Source organism: Scyliorhinus canicula, chromosome 16 (assembly GCF_902713615.1).
Source record: "Scyliorhinus canicula chromosome 16, sScyCan1.1, whole genome shotgun sequence".
NCBI lineage: Eukaryota > Metazoa > Chordata > Chondrichthyes > Carcharhiniformes > Scyliorhinidae > Scyliorhinus > Scyliorhinus canicula.
Window position 1 is genome coordinate 5,553,501 of NC_052161.1, and position 18,371 is coordinate 5,571,871.

Sequence of the window (18,371 nt, forward strand, 5' to 3'; positions counted from 1 at the left end):
TTCAGAGAGACTTGGGTGTGCTAGTGCATGAGTCACAGAAGGTTGGTTTACAAGTGCAACAGGTGATTACGAAGGCAAATGGAATTTTGTCCTTCATTGCTAGAGGGATGGAGTTTAAGACTAGGGAGGTTATGTTGCAATTGTATAAGGTGTTAGTGCGGCCACACCTGGAGTATTGTGTTCAGTTTTGGTCTCCTTACTTGAGAAAGGACGTACTGGCGCTGGAGGGTGTGCAGAGGAGATTCACTAGGTTAATCCCAGAGCTGAAGGGGTTGGATTATGAGGAGAGGTTGAGTAGACTGGGACTGTACTCGTTGGAATTTAGAAGGATGAGGGGGGATCTTATAGAAACATTTAAAATTATGAAGGGAATAGATAGGATAGATGCGGGCAGGTTGTTTCCACTGGCGGGTGACAGCAGAACTAGGGGGCATAGCCTCAAAATAAGGGGAAGTAGATTTAGGACTGAGTTTAGGAGGAACTTCTTCACCCAAAGGGTTGTGAATCTATGGAATTCCTTGCCCAGTGAAGCAGTTGAGGCTCCTTCATTACATGTTTTTAAGGTAAAGATAGATAGTTTTTTGAAGAATAAAGGGATTAAGGGTTATGGTGTTCGGGCCGGAAAGTGGAGCTGAGTCCACAAAAAATCAGCCATGATCTAATTGAATGGCGGAGCAGGCTCGAGGGGCCAGATGGCCTACTCCTGCTCCTAGTTCTTATAACAGTACATGTGACTCCAGATCCGCAGCTATGTCATTGGCTCAGTTCAAGCGCAATTAGGGACGGGCCACCAATGTTGTCCATGAAAGGCTAAAGAATAACAATGATTGGATAATGCTTCACCATGAAGCCCTCTTTCAGTCGGTGTCGTGCCAGGGGAGTGAGGCTGCGACTAGTCTCTCAGCTTCACCTGGACAGTGGCAGCAGAATGACAAAGGATTGACCTTGCTCAGTGCTGGAGGCTTGTGAGATACCTGTGGCAGAACCTATGCCTCTGCTGTGATGTGTAACCCCCAGGAACGACCCCGGGGTGCTGGGCAGTGGACAAGTGGCAACTGTGGGTCATTTAAAAAAAAAAAAAATTTAGATTACCCAATTATTTTTTCCAATTAAGGGGGAATTTAGCGTGGCCAATCCACCAACCCTGCACATCTTTTGGGTTGTGGGGGCGAAACCCACGCAGACACAGGGAGAATGTGCAAACTCCACATAGACAGTGACCCAGAGCCGGGATCGAACCTGGGACCTCGGCGCCGTGAGGCTGCAGTGCTAGCTACTGTGCCACCGTGCCGCCCATTCTATGGGTCATACTGAAGGTCACGGCGCTGGGCTTAGGTCACCGTTGCTGTGTTTAGGTCACCGTTGCTGGGTTTAGGTGAACGTTGCTGGGTTTAGGTGAACGTTGCTGGGTTTAGGTCACCGTTGCTGGGTTTAGGCGACCGTTGCTGGGTTTAGGTCACCGTTGCTGGGTTTACGTCACCGTTGCTGGGTTTGGGTCACCGTTGCTGGGTTTAGGTGACCGTTGCTGGGTTTGGGTCACCGTTGCTGGGTTTAGGTCACCGTTGCTGGGTTTAGGTGACCGTTGCTGGGTTTGGGTCACCGTTGCTGGGTTTAGGTGACCGTTGCTGTGTTTAGGTCACCGTTGCTGGGTTTAGGTGACCGTTGCTGGGTTTAGGTGACCGTTGCTGGGTTTAGGTGACCGTTGCTGGGTTTAGGTGACCGTTGCTGGGTTTAGGTGACCGTTGCTGGGTTTAGGTGACCGTTGCTGGGTTTAGGTGACCGTTGCTGGGTTTAGGTGACCGTTGCTGGGTTTAGGTCACCGTTGCTGGGTTTAGGTCACCGTTGCTGGGTTTAGGTGACCGTTGCTGGGTTTAGGTCACCGTTGCTGGGTTTAGGTGACCGTTGCTGGGTTTAGGTGACCGTTGCTGGGTTTAGGTGACCGTTGCTGGGTTTAGGTGACCGTTGCTGGGTTTAGGTGACCGTTGCTGGGTTTAGGTGACCGTTGCTGGGTTTAGGTGACCGTTGCTGGGTTTAGGTGACCGTTGCTGGGTTTAGGTGACCGTTGCTGGGTTTAGGTGACCGTTGCTGTGTTTAGGTGACCCTTGCTGGGTTTAGGTCACGGCGCTGGGTTTAGGCGACCGTTGCTGGGTTTAGGTCACCGTTGCTGGGTTTAGGTGACCGTTGCTGGGTTTAGGTCACCGTTGCTGGGTTTAGGTGACCGTTGCTGGGTTTAGGTGACCGTTGCTGGGTTTAGATCACCGTTGCTGGGTTTAGGTGACCGTTGCTGGGTTTAGGTCACCGTTGCTGGGTTTAGGTGACCGTTGCTGGGTTTAGGTGACCGTTGCTGGGTTTGGGTCACCGTTGCTGGGTTTAGGTGACCGTTGCTGGGTTTAGGTCACGGCGCTGGGTTTAGATCACCGTTGCTGTGTTTAGGTCACCGTTGCTGGGTTTAGGTGACCGTTGCTGGGTTTAGGTGACCGTTGCTGGGTTTAGGTGACCGTTGCTGGGTTTAGGTGACCGTTGCTGGGTTTAGGTGACCGTTGCTGGGTTTAGGTGACCGTTGCTGGGTTTAGGTGACCGTTGCTGGGTTTAGGTGACCCTTGCTGGGTTTAGGTGACCCTTGCTGGGTTTAGGTGACCCTTGCTGGGTTTAGGTCACTCTTGCTGGGTTTAGGTGACCGTTGCTGGGTTTAGGTGACCCTTGCTGGGTTTAGGTGACCCTTGCTGGGTTTGGGTCACCGTTGCTGGGTTTAGGTGACCGTTGCTGGGTTTAGGTGACCGTTGCTGGGTTTAGGTGACCGTTGCTGGGTTTAGGTGACCGTTGCTGGGTTTGGGTGACCGTTGCTGGGTTTAGGTGACCGTTGCTGGGTTTAGGTGACCGTTGCTGGGTTTAGGTGACCGTTGCTGGGTTTAGGTGACCCTTGCTGGGTTTAGGTCACCGTTGCTGGGTTTAGGTGACCCTTGCTGGGTTTAGGTCACCGTTGCTGGGTTAGTCATTGCTGCTCCCAATGGCAGGGGCAGGTCATTTAAAAAGTGGAAACTGGCGACTTGTAGGAAAACAACGGCAGTGATTTCTGCCGACTGGGTGTCTTCTGCACTGGAACTAGGCCCAAGGGAAACTGAGTCAGCACATCGGGCTGAACCATTCTCCACACAGGCTGCCTGCTTTGTGCAGCAAATCCAGCATTCAACCACTATTGTACCGAGGCCCAGGAGGCAGGTCAGCTGTCAGCACGGGAGGTGGGAAGAGGACGTGGGGGGTGGTGGGGGGGTGGGGTGGGGGTGGTGGGGGGGTGGGGGGTTGTGGTGGGGGGTTGTGGTGGGGGGGGTGGGGGTGGTGGTGTGGGGGAGGTGGGAGAGGGGAATTCATTCTCCCTCCACCTTTCCTCTAGCTTTTGAATGGGTGGTGTAGGTACACCCTGTGCTGTACCTGTCCTGGGAGTGTTTGATGGGGACAGTGTAGAGGGAGCTTTACTCTGTATCTAACCCCGTGCTGTACCTGTCCTGGGAGTGTTTGATGGGGATACTGTAGAGGGAGCTTTACTCTGTATCTAACCCCATGCTGTACCTGTCCTGGGAGTGTTTGATGGGGATACTGTAGAGGGAGCTTTACTCTATATCTAACCCTGTGCTGTACCTGTCCTGGGAATGTTTGATGGGGACAGTGTAGAGGGAGCTTTACTCTGTATCTAACCCCGTGCTGTACCTGTCCTGGGAGTGTTTGATGGGGGACAGTGTAGAGGGAGCTTTACTCTGTATCTAACCCCGTGCTGTACCTGTCCTGGGAATGTGTGATGGGGACAGTGTAGAGGGAGCTTTACTCTGTATCTAACCCCGTGCTGTACCTGACCTGGGAGTGTTTGATGGGGACAGTGTAGAGGGAGCTTTACTCTGTATCTAACCCCGTGCTGTACCTGACCTGGGAGTGTTTGATGGGGACAGTGTAGAGGGAGCTTTACTCTGTATCTAACCCCGTGCTGTACCTGTCCTGGGAGTGTTTGATGGGGACAGTGTAGAGGGAGCTTTACTCTGTATCTAACCCCGTGCTGTACCTGCCCTGGGAGTGTTTGATGGGGACAGTGTAGAGGGAGCTTTACTCTGTATCTAACCCCGTGCTGTACCTGTCCTGGGAGTGTTTGATGGGGACAGTGTAGAGGGAGCTTTAGCCTGTATCTAACCCCGTGCTGTACCTGTCCTGGGAGTGTTTGATGGGGACAGTGTGTGTAAAAGCAGGAAATACTCCACTTACTAACACTGGATCCTTCCTTTAATGAGCGTTATGTTTCTCCATATGGTTTCAATGAAAGAAATTAGGTGAGTGGGTTTGAAAGCTTCCATTCAGCTCTGGCCAAGTGTACAGGGAACTGGTGTGAGGAGGCAGTGTGACAGAGCTGGGTGTGAGGGAGCTGGGTGTGAGGGAGCTGGGTGTGAGGGAGCTGGGTGTGAGGGAGCTGGGTGTGAGGGAGCTGGGTGTGAGGGGGCTGGGTGTGAGGGGGCTGGGTGTGAGGGGGCTGGGTGTGAGGGGGCTGGGTGTGAGGGGGCTGGGTGTGAGGGGGCTGGGTGTGAGGGGGCTGGGTGTGAGGACTGGCTGGGTGTGAGGGGGCTGGGTGTGAGGGCTGGGTGGGTGTGAGGGCTGGGTGTGGGGGCTGGGTGTGAGGGGGCTGGGTGTGAGGGGGCTGGGTGTGGGGGGGCTGGGTGTGAGGGGCTGGGTGTGGGGGGGCTGGGTGTGAGGGGGCAGGGTGTGAGGGGGCAGGGTGTGAGGGGGCAGGGTGTGAGGGGGCAGGGTGTGGGGGGGCAGGGTGTGAGGGGGCAGGGTGTGAGGGGGCAGGGTGTGAGGGGGCAGGGTGTGAGGGGGCAGGGTGTGAGGGGGCTGGGTGTGAGGGCTGGGTGTGAGGGCTGGGTGGGTGTGAGGGGGGCTGGGTGTGAGGGCTGGGTGGGTGTGAGGGGGCTGGGTGTGAGGGGGCTGGGTGTGAGGGCTGGGTGTGAGGGCTGGGTGTGAGGGCTGGGTGTGAGGGCTGGGTGTGAGGGGGCTGGGTGTGAGGGCTGGGTGTGAGGGCTGGGTGTGAGGGCTGGGTGTGAGGGGGCTGGGTGTGAGGGGGCTGGGTGTGAGGGGGCTGGGTGTGAGGGGGCTGGGTGTGAGGGGGCTGGGTGTGAGGGGGCTGGGTGTGAGGGGGCTGGGTGTGAGGGGGCTGGGTGTGAGGGGGCTGGGTGGGAGGGGGCTGGGTGGGAGGGGGCTGGGTGGGAGGGGGCTGGGTAGGAGGGGGCTGGGTTGGAGGGGGCTGGGTGGGAGGGGGCTGGGTGGGAGGGGGCTGGGTTGGGGGGGCTGGGTGGGAGGGGGCTGGGTGGGAGGGGGGCTGGGTGGGAGGGGGCTGGGTTGGAGGGGGCTGGGTGGGAGGGGGCTGGGTGGGAGGGGGCTGGGTTGGAGGGGGCTGGGTTGGAGGGGGCTGGGTTGGAGGGAGGGGCTGGGTTGGAGGGGGCTGGGTTGGAGGGGGCTGGGTGGGAGGGGGCTGGGTGGGAGGGGGCTGGGTGGGAGGGGGCTGGGTGGGAGGGGGCTGGGTGGGAGGGGGCTGGGTGGGAGGGGGCTGGGTGGGAGGGGGCAGGGTGTGAGGGGGCAGGGTGTGAGGGGGCTGGGTGTGAGGGGGCAGGGTGTGAGGGGGCAGGGTGTGAGGGGGCAGGGTGTGAGGGGGCTGGGTGTGAGGGGGCTGGGTGTGAGGGGGCTGGGTGTGAGGGGGCTGGGTGTGAGGGGGCTGGGTGTGAGGGGGCTGGGTGTGAGGGGGCTGGGTGTGAGGGGGCTGGGTGTGAGGGGGCTGGGTGTGAGGGGGCTGGGTGTGAGGGGGCTGGGTGTGAGGGGGCTGGGTGTGAGGGGGCTGGGTGTGAGGGGGCTGGGTGTGAGGGGGCTGGGTGTGAGGGGGCAGGGTGTGAGGGGGCAGGGTGTGAGGGGGCAGGGTGTGAGGGGGCTGGGTGTGAGGGGGCTGGGTGGGAGGGGGCTGGGTGGGAGGGGGCTGGGTGGGAGGGGGCTGGGTGGGAGGGGGCTGGGTGGGAGGGGGCTGGGTGGGAGGGGGCTGGGTGGGAGGGGGCTGGGTGGGAGGGGGCTGGGTGGGAGGAGGCAACGCCGCCTCCCTCGGTACCGGCAGCCCCGCCTCCCTCGGTACCGGCAGCCCCGCCTCCCTCGGTACCGGCAGCCCCGCCTCCCTCGCTACCGGCAGCCCCGCCTCCCTCGCTACCGGCAGCCCCGCCTCCCTCGGTACCGGCAGCCCCGCCTCCCTCGGTACCGACAGCCCCGCCTCCCTCGGTACCGGCAGCCCCGCCTCCCTCGGTACCGGCAGCCCCGCCTCCCCTCGGTACCGGCAGCCCCGCCTCCCTCGGTACCGGCAGCCCCGCCTCCCTCGGTACCGGCAGCCCCGCCTCCCTCGGTACCGGCAGCCCCGCCTCCCTCGGTACCGGCAGCCCCGCCTCCCTCGCTACCGGCAGCCCCGCCTCCCTCGGTACCGGCAGCCCCGCCTCCCCTCGGTACCGGCAGCCCCGCCTCCCTCGGTACCGGCAGCCCCGCCTCCCTAACGGTACCGGCAGCCCCGCCTCCCTCGGTACCGGCAGCCCCGCCTCCCTCGGTACCGGCAGCCCCGCCTCCCTCGGTACCGGCAGCCCCGCCTCCCTCGGTACCGGCAACGCCGCCTCCCTCGGTACCGGCAACGCCGCCTCCCTCGGTACCGGCAGCCCCCGCCTCCCTCGGTACCGGCAGCCCCGCCTCCCTCGGTACCGGCAGCGCCGCCTCCCTCGGTACCGACAGCCCGCCTCCCTCGGTACCGACAGCCCCGCCTCCCTCGGTACCGACAGCCCCGCCTCCCTCGGTACCGGCAGCCCCCGCCTCCCTCGGTACCGGCAGCCCCGCCTCCCTCGGTACCGGCAGCCCCGCCTCCCTCGGTACCGGCAGCCCCGCCTCCCTCGGTACCGGCAGCCCCGCCTCCCTCGCTACCGGCAGCCCCGCCTCCCTCGCTACCGGCAGCCCCGCCTCCCTCGGTCCCGTCAGCGCCGCCTCACCTCGGTACCGGCAGCCCCGCCTCCTCGGTACCGCAGCCCCGCCTCCCTCGGTACCCGGCAGCCCCGCCTCCTCGGGTACCGGCAACGCCGCCTCCCTCGGTACCGGCAGCCCCGCCTCCCTCGGTACCGGCAGCCCCGCCTCCCTCGGGTACCGGCAGCCCCCGCCTCCCTCGGTACCGGCAGCCCCGCCTCCCTCGGTACCGGCAAGCCCCGCCTCCCTCGGTACCGGCAGCCCCGCCTCCCTCGGTAACGGCAGCCCCGCCTCCCTCGGTACCGGCAAGCCCCGCCTCCCTCGGTACCGGCAGCGCCGCCTCCCTCCGGTACCGGCAGCCCCGCCTCCCTCGGTACCGGCAGCCCCGCCTCCCTCGGTACCGACAGCCCCGCCTCCCTCGGTACCGGCAGCCCCGCCTCCCTCGGTACCGGCAGCCCCGCCTCCCTCGGTACCGGCAGCCCCGCCTCCCTCGGTACCGCCAGCCCCGCCTCCCTCGGTACCGGCAGCCCCGCCTCCCACGGTACCGGCAGCCCCGCCTCCCTCGGTACCAGAGGCATTGGTTTGTGGTCGGGTCGCGTCTCGGGCCTCCCCCATCCTAATTCCCTGTTCCAATGCTGAGTTGCAGTTTCTGATTTGTCCGAGACTCGATGGGCTGAACGGCCTCCTTCTGCACAGTAAATCCTATGATTCTATCTCACCGAGCAGCTATTTCGCGTTTCTGTATAAAGCTTGCTGAATAATGACGAGCTGGTTAATAGGGGGAGGGATTGCTTCAGTGCCCACCCTGCTCGTGCCCACTCTCCGACTCCGGGGGGGCGAGACGTGAAGTCAGACAGACTGGTCAGGTGCCAGGTTCAATCCCCAATCTGCATCGGCCAGAACTGGTGGCCACTGGTTGGATTTACCCCCATGGCCCACAGGGCTGTGAGGGAACCGAGTGCACTTGGGCCCAGTTTGCCAGCTTTGCCCGTCGCCCTGTGACACCGGCCGGATATGGTTTGTGTCTCCGTGCGCCCCCCCCCCCCAACAGGGATGGGCACCTTCAGGGGGAGGGGAAGGGGAAGCATTTTCCTGGCCGACAGAGTCCGTTGAGTGGGAGGAAGTGTTGCATCAAAGCCAAGCTCTGCTGTGGTCAGTGTGGAGGAAGAAATGTCTGAATGAAACTGGAGAAAAGAAGCAAGCACTGAGTAAACCAACTCTGCTTCACGGAAATCTCGCTGCAGAATCAAATCCAGATGAGGTGCTGCCCTGGGGTGATTGGCCACGGCCCCAATTAACGGCAGGACTGCCAAAGGCTGCTTATTGTTTTCTGCTTTTTCCAGCTCTGCACGGTTCCTATTCCCTGTGTCAGCATTAAAGCCTTTTCCACAGCCTGTGCCCTCTGCACATTCCCGGCGTGTTCTTCCCACAAACAACTGCAGACTGCAGAGGGAGATGTGTGGCAGACAGCAACCGCCAAACAGAAACAGAAAATTGTGTTGGCGCAGAAGGAGGCCATTCGGCCCATCGTGTCTGACCCAGCTCTCCAAATGAGCATCATGACTTAATGCCATCGTCCAGCTTCTCCCCCACCCCTGCACAGTATTTCTATTCAGGTAATCACCAAATGGCCTCTTCACTGCCTCCATTGAACCTGCCTCTACCTCACCTCCACCAGTGCAGAGCAAGATCTGACCATTCGGCCCATGTACCCCTCCTGGCTCCCCCCCCCCCCCCCCCCCCCCCTCCCCCCCCCATCCCCTCCCCATCCCCTCCCCCTGTGCTCTTTCACCAATAACTTCCCAAATGTTTTTGCTTCCAGTATTTGTTCAATTTGCTTTTGAAAGTTATTCCTGAACCTGCTTCCATTGTCCTTTCCGATAATAACAACTGTTTTTTTAATAAACAATATTTCCTCACGCACAGGCCTCCCGTTACGTTTGTTTGACTCCAGGATATGCTTCTGACCCCGTGTCATACATTTGGCAAGATGGTCGATCTCCATCTTTGTCACCGGGCTTGTTTCTGTCCCGTCTGCTCATCTCTCGCTGCAACTATCGTCTCTGACTAGATTACCGTCAGCCTGTATCCCAGTCCCCTCCAGCCCGGAGCCTCCCAGTCCCCCCCAGCCCGGAGCCTCCCAGTCCCCCCCAGCCCGGAGCCTCCCAGTCCCCTCCGGCCCGGAGCCTCCCAGTCCCCTCCAGCCCGGAGCCTCCCCCTCCGGCCCGGAGCCCCCCAGTCCCCTCCAGCCCGGAGCCTCCCAGTCCCCCCCAGCCTGGAGCCCCCCAGTCCCCCCCAGCCCGGAGCCTCCCAGTCCCCTCCGGCCCGGAGCCTCCCAGTCCCCTCCAGCCCGGAGCCTCCCAGTCCCCTCCGGCCCGGAGCCTCCCAGTCCCCTCCAGCCCGGAGCCTCCCAGTCCCCCCCAGCCCGGAGCCTCCCAGGCCCCCTCCAGCCCGGAGCCTCCCAGTCCCCCCCAGCCCGGAGCCTCCCAGTCCCCTCCAGCCCGGAGCCTCCCAGTCCCCTCCGTCCCGGAGCCTCCCAGTCCCCTCCGTCCCGGAGCCCCCCAGTCCCCCTCCAGCCCGGAGCCTCCCAGTCCCCTCCGGCCCGGAGCTTCCCAGTCCCCCCCAGCCCGGAGCCTCCCAGTCCCCCCCAGCCCGGAGCCTCCCAGTCCCCTCCAGCCCGGAGCCTCCCAGTCCCCTCCGTCCCGGAGCCTCCCAGTCCCCCTCCAGCCCGGAGCCTCCCAGTCCCCTCCGGCCCGGAGCTTCCCAGTCCCCCCCAGCCCGGAGCCTCCCAGTCCCCCCCAGCCCGGAGCCTCCCAGTCCCATCCAGCCCGGAGCCTCCCAGTCCCCCTCCAGCCTGGAGCCTCCCAGTCCCCTCCAGCCCGGAGCCTCCCAGTCCCCTCCGGCCCGGAGCCTCCCCGTCCCCTCCGGCCCGGAGCCTCCCAGTCCCCCTCCGGCCCGGAGCCTCCCCGTCCCCCTCCGGCCCGGAGCCTCCCAGTCCCCCTCCGGCCCGGAGCCTCCCAGTCCCCCTCCGGCCCGGAGCCTCCCAGTCCCCTCCAGCCCGGAGCCTCCCAGTTCCCTCCGGCCTGTATCCCAGTCCCCTCCGGCCCGGAGCCTCCCAGTCCCCTCCGGCCCAGAGCCTCCCAGTCCCGTCCGGCCCAGAGCCTCCCAGTCCCCTCCGGCCTGTATCCCAGTCCCCTCCAGCCTGTATCCCAGTCCCCTCCAGCCCGGAGCCTCCCAGTCCCCTCCGGCCTGGTCCTCCACCTCGCGGCTTCTGCAAACCGGAGCTCCTCCCACACTCTGCTGACAAAATCCCCCCCCCTCGCTGACATTAACACTGCAGTGAAGTTACTGTGAAAAGCCCCTAGTCGCCACATTCTGTCGCCTGTTCGGGTACACAGAGGGCGAATTCAGAATGTCCAATTCACCTAACAGCACGTCTTTCGGGACTTGTGGGAGGAAACCGGAGCACCCGGAGGAAACTCACACAGACACGGGGAGAACATGCAGACTCCACACAGACGGTGACCCAAGCCGGGAATCGAACCCGGGACCCTGGCGCTGTGAAGCAACAGTGCTAACCAATGTGCTACCGTGCCAACATCTTGATTTTCAAATTCACATCTTTGTTTTCAAATCCACCCCCACCATAGCCTCGCCCCCTCCCTATCTCAGTAATTTACTCCAGCCTCACAATCCTCCGAGGTATCGGCACAAATCCAGCTTCGGCCTCCTGCGTATTCCTGGATTTAATCGCTCTGCCATTGCCGGCCATGCTTCCAGCTACAGGTTTCATTCCAGCTTTGGAATTCACTCCTTAAACCACTTCTCTGTTCCGCTTATGCGCTCCTTAAAACCCACCTTTTTAACCCAGCTTTCGGTGTAAATATCGCCTTGTGTGTGGCTTGGTGTCGAATACTGTTTGATTATGTTCCTGTGAAGCACTTTGGCATGTTCCTTGCCATAGTAAAGGTGTTATTTAATTCACTCTTCTGGACAAGTGTCTGGTGAGAGTTGGATGCTGGGGAATGTGAACAGCGAATCCTGGAACCCAGTTACTTGTTAGGACTTGTCTCCGAATCAGGTCTGTGAAATCTCACTGCAGCTGCTGGGGACCTGCCCCATCTCTCTCTCTGTTCGCAGCGTCTCGTTAACTCTGTTGTAGGCAGCACACTGTGGTGTACGATCTTTTCCCCAATGTATTCCCTCGCCCTCCGAGCCCAGGTGGTGGCTGCCGGGAATGTGTTCCCAACATGGGGAGGTGTCACAGCAGAGTCTGCGTCTGGACATGTCCTGCCCTGACACACAGACAGGGGTAAGTGAATTAACAGGGGCCCCAATCTCCTCACAACTTCGCCTCCTCCGTCTTCTCCCACCCTCTCTCACTTTGGGGCTGTTTAGCACAGGGCTAAGTTGCTGGCTTTGAAAGCAGACCAAGGCAGGCCAGTAGCACGGTTCGATTCCCGTGCCAGCCTCCCCGAACAGGCGCCGGAATGTGACGACTAGGGGCTTTTCACAGTAACTTCATTTGAAACCTACTTGTGACAATAAGCGATTTTCATTTTTATGTCTCTTTATCTTTCGCTTTTTCCTCATGTTTCTCCTTTCCTCTCGTTCATTGCTCTCTCCTTTTTCTGTGTCTCTCCTTTGCTCTTCCACGTTCCTCCATCTCTCCTCTTCTCTCTTACTTTTTTCTCTCTCCTCCCTCCTTTTTTCCCCCCCTCTCATCACACTCTCTCTCCTCCCTCTCTTGTGTTACTCTTTCTCCCCATCGTTTTCTCACTTTCTCTCCACCTCTTTCCTTTCTCTGTCCCGACACATCTCCCTCTCTCCAGCGAGTGTGCGCTCTATCATAGAATTTACAGTGCAGAAATGAAAATGAAATGAAATGAAAATCGCTTCTTGTCACAAGTAGGCTTCAATTAAGTTACTGTGAAAAACCCCTAGTCGCCACATTCCGGCGCCTGTTCGGGGAGGCTGGTACGGGAATCGAACTGTGCTGCTGGCCTGCTTTAAAAGCCAGCGATTTAGCCAAGTGAGCTAAACTAGCCCCTAGAAAGAGGAGGCCATTCAGCCCATCGAGTCTGCACTGGCTCCTGGAAAGAGCACCCTACCCAAGGTCAACACCTCCACCTTATCCCCATAACCCAGTAACCCCACCCAACACTAAGGGCAATTTTGGACACTAAGGGCAATTTATCATGGCCAATCCACCTAACCTGCACATATTTGGACTGTGGGAGGAAACCGGAACATCCGGAGGAAACCCACGCACACACGGGGAGAACGTGCAGACTCCACACAGACAGTGACCCAAGCCGGGATCGAACCTGGGACCCTGGAGCTGTGAAGCAATTGTGCTATCCACAATGCTACCGTGCTGCCCTCTATCCCTCCTGTTCATGTTTCTTTGTGGTGGGCTAACACAAGTTACCTGTTTGGGTATGTGCCCTGGCTGGTGATAACTGAGTGCTCCGACACTGGGGTAATCTCCCAAAAACAGCAATGTGATAAAGTTTAGCTTTTAATTGTATTGGTTGAAGAATAAACGTTGGCCAAAGGCAGCATGTAGATCTGCCCTGACCTTTGAGTTAATCTCTGTGGGATCATTTGACCTGAGGGGGCAGATTGGACCTTGGTTAAATGTCCCTTCTGAAAAACGTCTGATGGTGCCACACTCCCTCGGTGCCACGCTCCCTCGGTGCCACGCTCCCTCGGTGCCGCACTCCCTCGGTGCCGCACTCCCTCGGTGCCGCACTCCCTCGGTGCCGCACTCCCTCGGTGCCGCACTCCCTCGGTGCCGCACTCCCTCGGTGCCGCACTCCCTCGGTGCCGCACTCTCTCGGTGCCGCACTCCCTCGGTGCCGCACTCCCTCGGTGCCACACTCCCTCGGTGCCGCACTCCCTCGGTGCCGCACTCCCTCGGTGCCGCACTCCCTCGGTGCCGCACTCCCTCGGTGCCGCACTCCCTCGGTGCCGCACTCCCTCGGTGCCGCACTCCCTCGGTGCCGCGCTCCCTCGGTGCCGCGTTCCCTCGGTGCCGCCCCTCGGCACCGCTCTCCCTCGGCGCCGCGCCCCCTCGGCGCCGCGCTCCCTCGGCGCCACGCTCCCTCGGCGCCGCACTCCCTCGGTGCCGCACTCCCTCGGTGCCGCACTCCCTCGGTGCCGCACTCCCTCGGTGCCGCACTCCCTCGGTGCCGCACTCCCTCGGTGCCGCACTCCCTCGGTGCCGCACTCCCTCGGTGCCGCACTCCCTCGGTGCCGCACTCCCTCGGTGCCGCACTCCCTCGGTGCCGCGCTCCCTCGGTGCCGCGCTCCCTCGGTGCCGCGTTCCCTCGGTGCCGCCCCTCGGCACCGCTCTCCCTCGGCGCCGCGCCCCCTCGGTGCCGCGCTCCCTCCGCGCCTCGCTCCCTCCGCGCCTCGCTCCCTCGGTGCCACACTCGCTTGCTCGGTGCGGCGCTCCCTCCGCGCCTCACTCCCACGCTCCACCAGAGTGTCAGGCTATATTTTATTCTCAACTGGCTGGAGTGGGATTCCTATTGGTGACCTTCTGACTCTGAGACATGAGGGCTGACATTAAGGAACAAGCAAGATCTCCACACAATCTGCAATGTCGAGTGATTTCTCTAGGGACACTGTCTCTGATAGAGTCACTAACAGTTAATGTCTACTTACAGGTGTGGTGTTCTTTGTCATTCTTGTTCTCCGGATGGATGTTGTAGTGTTTACAAAGACCACAGAATCTAAGTTCAACAACAAAGCTAACATTTGGTGCACTATATGATTTTTGATTTGATTTCTTATTGTCACATGTATTAGTATGCAGTGGAAAGCATTGTTCCTTGCATGCTGTACAAACAATGCCTACCGTACATAGGGAAGGAAGGAGAGACTGCAGAATATAATGTTACAGTTATAGCAAGGTGTAGAGAAAAGATCAACTTAATACGAGGTTGGTCCATTCAAAAGTCTGATGGCAGCAGGGAAGAAGCTGTTCTTGAGTCGGTTGGTACGTGACCTCAAACTTTGGCATCTTTTTCCTGACGGAAGAAGGTGGAAGAGAGTATGTCCGGGGTGCGTGGGCTCCTTAATTATGGTGGCTGCCTTTCTGAGGCAGCGGGAATTATAGATAGTCAATGGATGGGAGGCTGGTTTGCGTGATGGACATTCACGACCTTTTGTAGTTTCCTGCGGTCTTGGGCAGAGCAGGCTCCATACCAAGCTGTGATACAACCAGAAAGAATGCTTTCTATGGTGCATCTGGAGAGGTTGGTGAGGGTCGTAGCTGACATGCCAAATTTCCTCAGTCTACTGAGAAAGTAGTTGTTGGTGGGCTTTCTTAACTATAGTGTCAGCATGGGGGGACCAGGACAGGCTGTTGGTGATCGGTACACCTAAAAACCTGAAGCTCTCGACCCTTTCTACTTCGGTCCCATTGATGTAGACAGGGGCATGTTCTCCACTACGCTTCCTGAAATCGATGACAATCTCCTTCGCTTTATTGACATTGAGGGAGAGATTATTGTCGTCGCACCAGTTCACCAAATTCTCTATCTCATTCCTGTACCATGTCACGTCACTGTTTGAAATCTGACCCACTACGGTGGTGTCATCAGCAAATTTGAAAATCGAGTTGGAGGGGAATTTGGCCACACAGTCATAGGTGTACAAGGAGTATAGTAGGGGGCTGAGGACACAGCCTTGTGGGGCACCGGTGTTGAGGATGATTGTGGAGGAGGTGTTGTTGCCGATCTTTACTGATTGTGGCCTGCAGGTTAGAAAGTTCAGGATCCAGTCGCAGCGGGAGAAGCCAAGGCCATGGCCACAAAGTACTTCTTAAAGCTCGATCACTTACTCCTATAGCAAGCAATAATCTAGTAATCTACACTCTACTAACACTAGTCTCTACACTCTATAACTGTACTCTGCACTCTCTTGATCTCTCCTCCGGACTCTCTCCAGCCCTCTCCCAGAAGCCTGAGAGTCAGTGCTTTACATAATTCTGCATCTAGCTCCATCTAGTGGTCAATTATGATATTACATTAACCCTTTAATACTAGACATTCTACATAATGTCACACCAGGGTTAGTGAGGGAAAATCCAGCCAAGATTTCCATGATCCAGTGACTTTGTAGAATGGCTGACTGTGTGTGTGCACTAATGTGCAGAGATCTCTGTGTTTCTGTGCGCTGATGTGAACAGGGGCGAAATTCTCCGACCCCCAGCAGGGTCGGAGAATCGCCTGGGGCCGCCTAAAATCCGGCCCCCGCCGTGGCAGAGATTCTCCGCCACCCGGGAAGTGGCAGCGGCGGGAATCTCGCCACTCCGATCGGAGAGGCCCCTGCGGCGATTCTCCGGCCCGGATGGGCCGAAGTCCCGCCGCTGGGAGGCCTCTCCCGCCGCCGAGGTTTAAACCATCTCTGTAACGGCGGGATCAGCGGCGCGAGCGGGCCCCGGGGACCTGGGGGGGGGCAGGGGGCGATCGAACCCCGGGGGGTGCCCCCACGGTGGCCTGGCCTGCGATCGGGGCCCCCCGCTCAGACTCCGGGCCAGTGCCCCGGGTGCACTGTTTTCCTCCACGGCCTCCGCCATGGCGGAAGCGGAAGAGAAACCCACATCGCGCATGCGCCGACTGGCGAAAGCCTTTCGGCCAGCCCCGCTGCCGGGGGCGCCGGTTTTTTGCGCCAGTCTTCTGGTGCCAACCGCTCCGGCGCGGGGCTGACCCCCAAAGGTGAGGAGAATTCCCACGCCCGGGAGAATTCCCCACCTTTGGGGAGGCCCGACCCCTGAGTGGTTGGCGCTACTCCCCTACGCCCGGGACCCCCCGTCACGCCGGGTAGGGGAGAATGCCGCCCCAGATGCCTGTGTGTGCAAGCGCAAGTGTGCACAGATCCCTGCGTGTATACATGCCAGTCTGCACAGATCCCTGCGTGTGCACATGCTAGTGTCCACAGATCCCTGCGTGTGTACATGCTAGTGTCCACAGATCATTGTGTGTGCGCAGGCGAGAGTGTGCACAGATCCATGTGTGTGCACTCGCTAGTGCGCACAGATCATTGTGTGTGTGCAGGCGAGAGTGTGCACAGATCCCTCTGTACTGTCAGGCCTTGCTGGGTTGGTTACGGTGGCAATTGCTGCCAACATACCCGATGCCCAATGAGAAGGTAGTTGGGATCCTCAACACGGAATAAACACGTGCAAGGGGATTGGTGTGTGGGGGTGGGGTGTGTGAAAGGAATCTCTCTCCATGTGCTGCAGGCTCCACAGAGCAAAGGCAACACCGTAGCTGAGAGACGAGAGCCAGAAGGAGCCTCCTCAGCCCAGCTGGGGTGAAAGTCTGGGTGATGGCAGCCGGCTGCTGAACTCTGCCTGAAGATTCTCTCCCGCTGTGTCGCTGGTTTGAAGTTTTGGTGCTGGGGCTTCCCAAGGGTCTCCGCAATCAGATTTCAACATCTGTTTATGGACTGTGCTTCCAAAGTCAATACAGCTGCATGCCTGCCTGGCCTGCTATTCCACCAGGGGGGGCGGTGAGTAATGACACGGGAACGCAGACCCCACTGAAATCACTCCAACACTGTCTTTGTTTCCCAATCTCGATTGACCACAACAGAGTGATCTGGATCAACAGCGGGCAGTGAGTACTGGCACAATCGTCCACTCGATAGATGACACTCGCACATGCGCTAGTGTGCCTGTGTGCACACTAGTGTGCACAGATCCCTGTGTGTGTACATGGCAGTGTGCACAGATCCCTGCGTGTGCACAGATCCCTGCGTGTGTACATGCTAGTCTGCACAGATCCCTGCGTGTGTACATGGCAGTGAGCACAGATCCCTGCGTGTGTACATGCTAGCCTGCACAGATCCCTACGTGTGTACATGCTAGTCTGCACAGATTCCTGCGTGTGTACATGCTAGTCTGCACAGATCCCTGCGTGTGTACATGGCAGTGTGCACAGATCCCTGCGTGTGTACATGCTAGTCTGCACAGATCCCTGCGTGTGTACATGCTAGTCTGCACAGATCCCTGCGTGTGTACATGGCAGTCTGCACAGATCCCTGCTTGTGTACATGCTAGTCTGCACAGATCCCTGCGTGTGTACATGCTAGTCTGCACAGATCCCTGCGTGTGTACATGGTAGTGTGCACAGATCCCTGCGTGTGTACATGGCAGTGTGCACAGATCCCTGCGTGTGTACATGGCAGTCTGCACAGATCCCTGCGTGTGTACATGGCAGTCTGCACAGATCCCTGCGTGTGTACATGGCAGTGTGCACAGATCCCTGCGTGTGTACATGCCAGTCTGCACAGATCCCTGCGTGTGTACATGGCAGTCTGCACAGATCCCTGCGTGTGTACATGGCAGTGTCCACAGATCCCTGCGTGTCCACAGATCCCTGCGTGTCCACAGATCCCTGCGTGTCCACAGATCCCTGCGTGTCCACAGATCCCTGCGTGTCCACAGATCCCTGCGTGTCCACAGATCCCTGCGTGTCCACAGATCCCTGCGTGTCCACAGATCCCTGCGTGTCCACAGATCCCTGCGTGTCCACAGATCCCTGCGTGTCCACAGATCCCTGCGTGTCCACAGATCCCTGCGTGTCCACAGATCCCTGCGTGTCCACAGATCCCTGCGTGTCCACAGATCCCTGCGTGTGTACATGCTAGTGTGCACAGATCCCTGCGTGTGTACATGCTAGTGTGCACAGATCCCTGCATGTGTACATGCTAGTGTGCACAGATCCCTGCGTGTGTACATGCTAGTGTGCACAGATCCCTGCGTGTGTACATGCTAGTGTCCACAGATCCCTGCGTGTGTACATGCTAGTGTCCACAGATCCCTGCGTGTGTACATGCTAGTGTGCACAGATCCCTGCGTGTGTACATGGCAGTCTGCACAGATCCCTGCGTGTGTACATGGCAGTCTGCACAGATCCCTGCGTGTGTACATGGCAGTCTGCACAGATCCCTGCGTGTGTACATGCTAGTTTGCACAGATCCCTGCGTGTGTACATGCTAGTGTGCACAGATCCCTGCGTGTGTACATGGCAGTGTGCACAGATCCCTGCGTGTGTACATGCTAGTTGCACAGATCCCTGCGTGTGTACATGCTAGTTTGCACAGATCCCTACGTGTGTACATGCTAGCCTGCACAGATCCCTGCGTGTGTACATGCTAGTCTGCACAGATCCCTGCGTGTGTACATGCTAGTCTGCACAGATCCCTGCGTGTGTACATGCTAGCCTGCACAGATCCCTGCGTGTGTACATGCTAGTCTGCACAGATCCCTGCGTGTGTACATGCTAGTCTGCACAGATCCCTGCGTGTGTACATGCTAGCCTGCACAGATCCCTGCGTGTGTACAT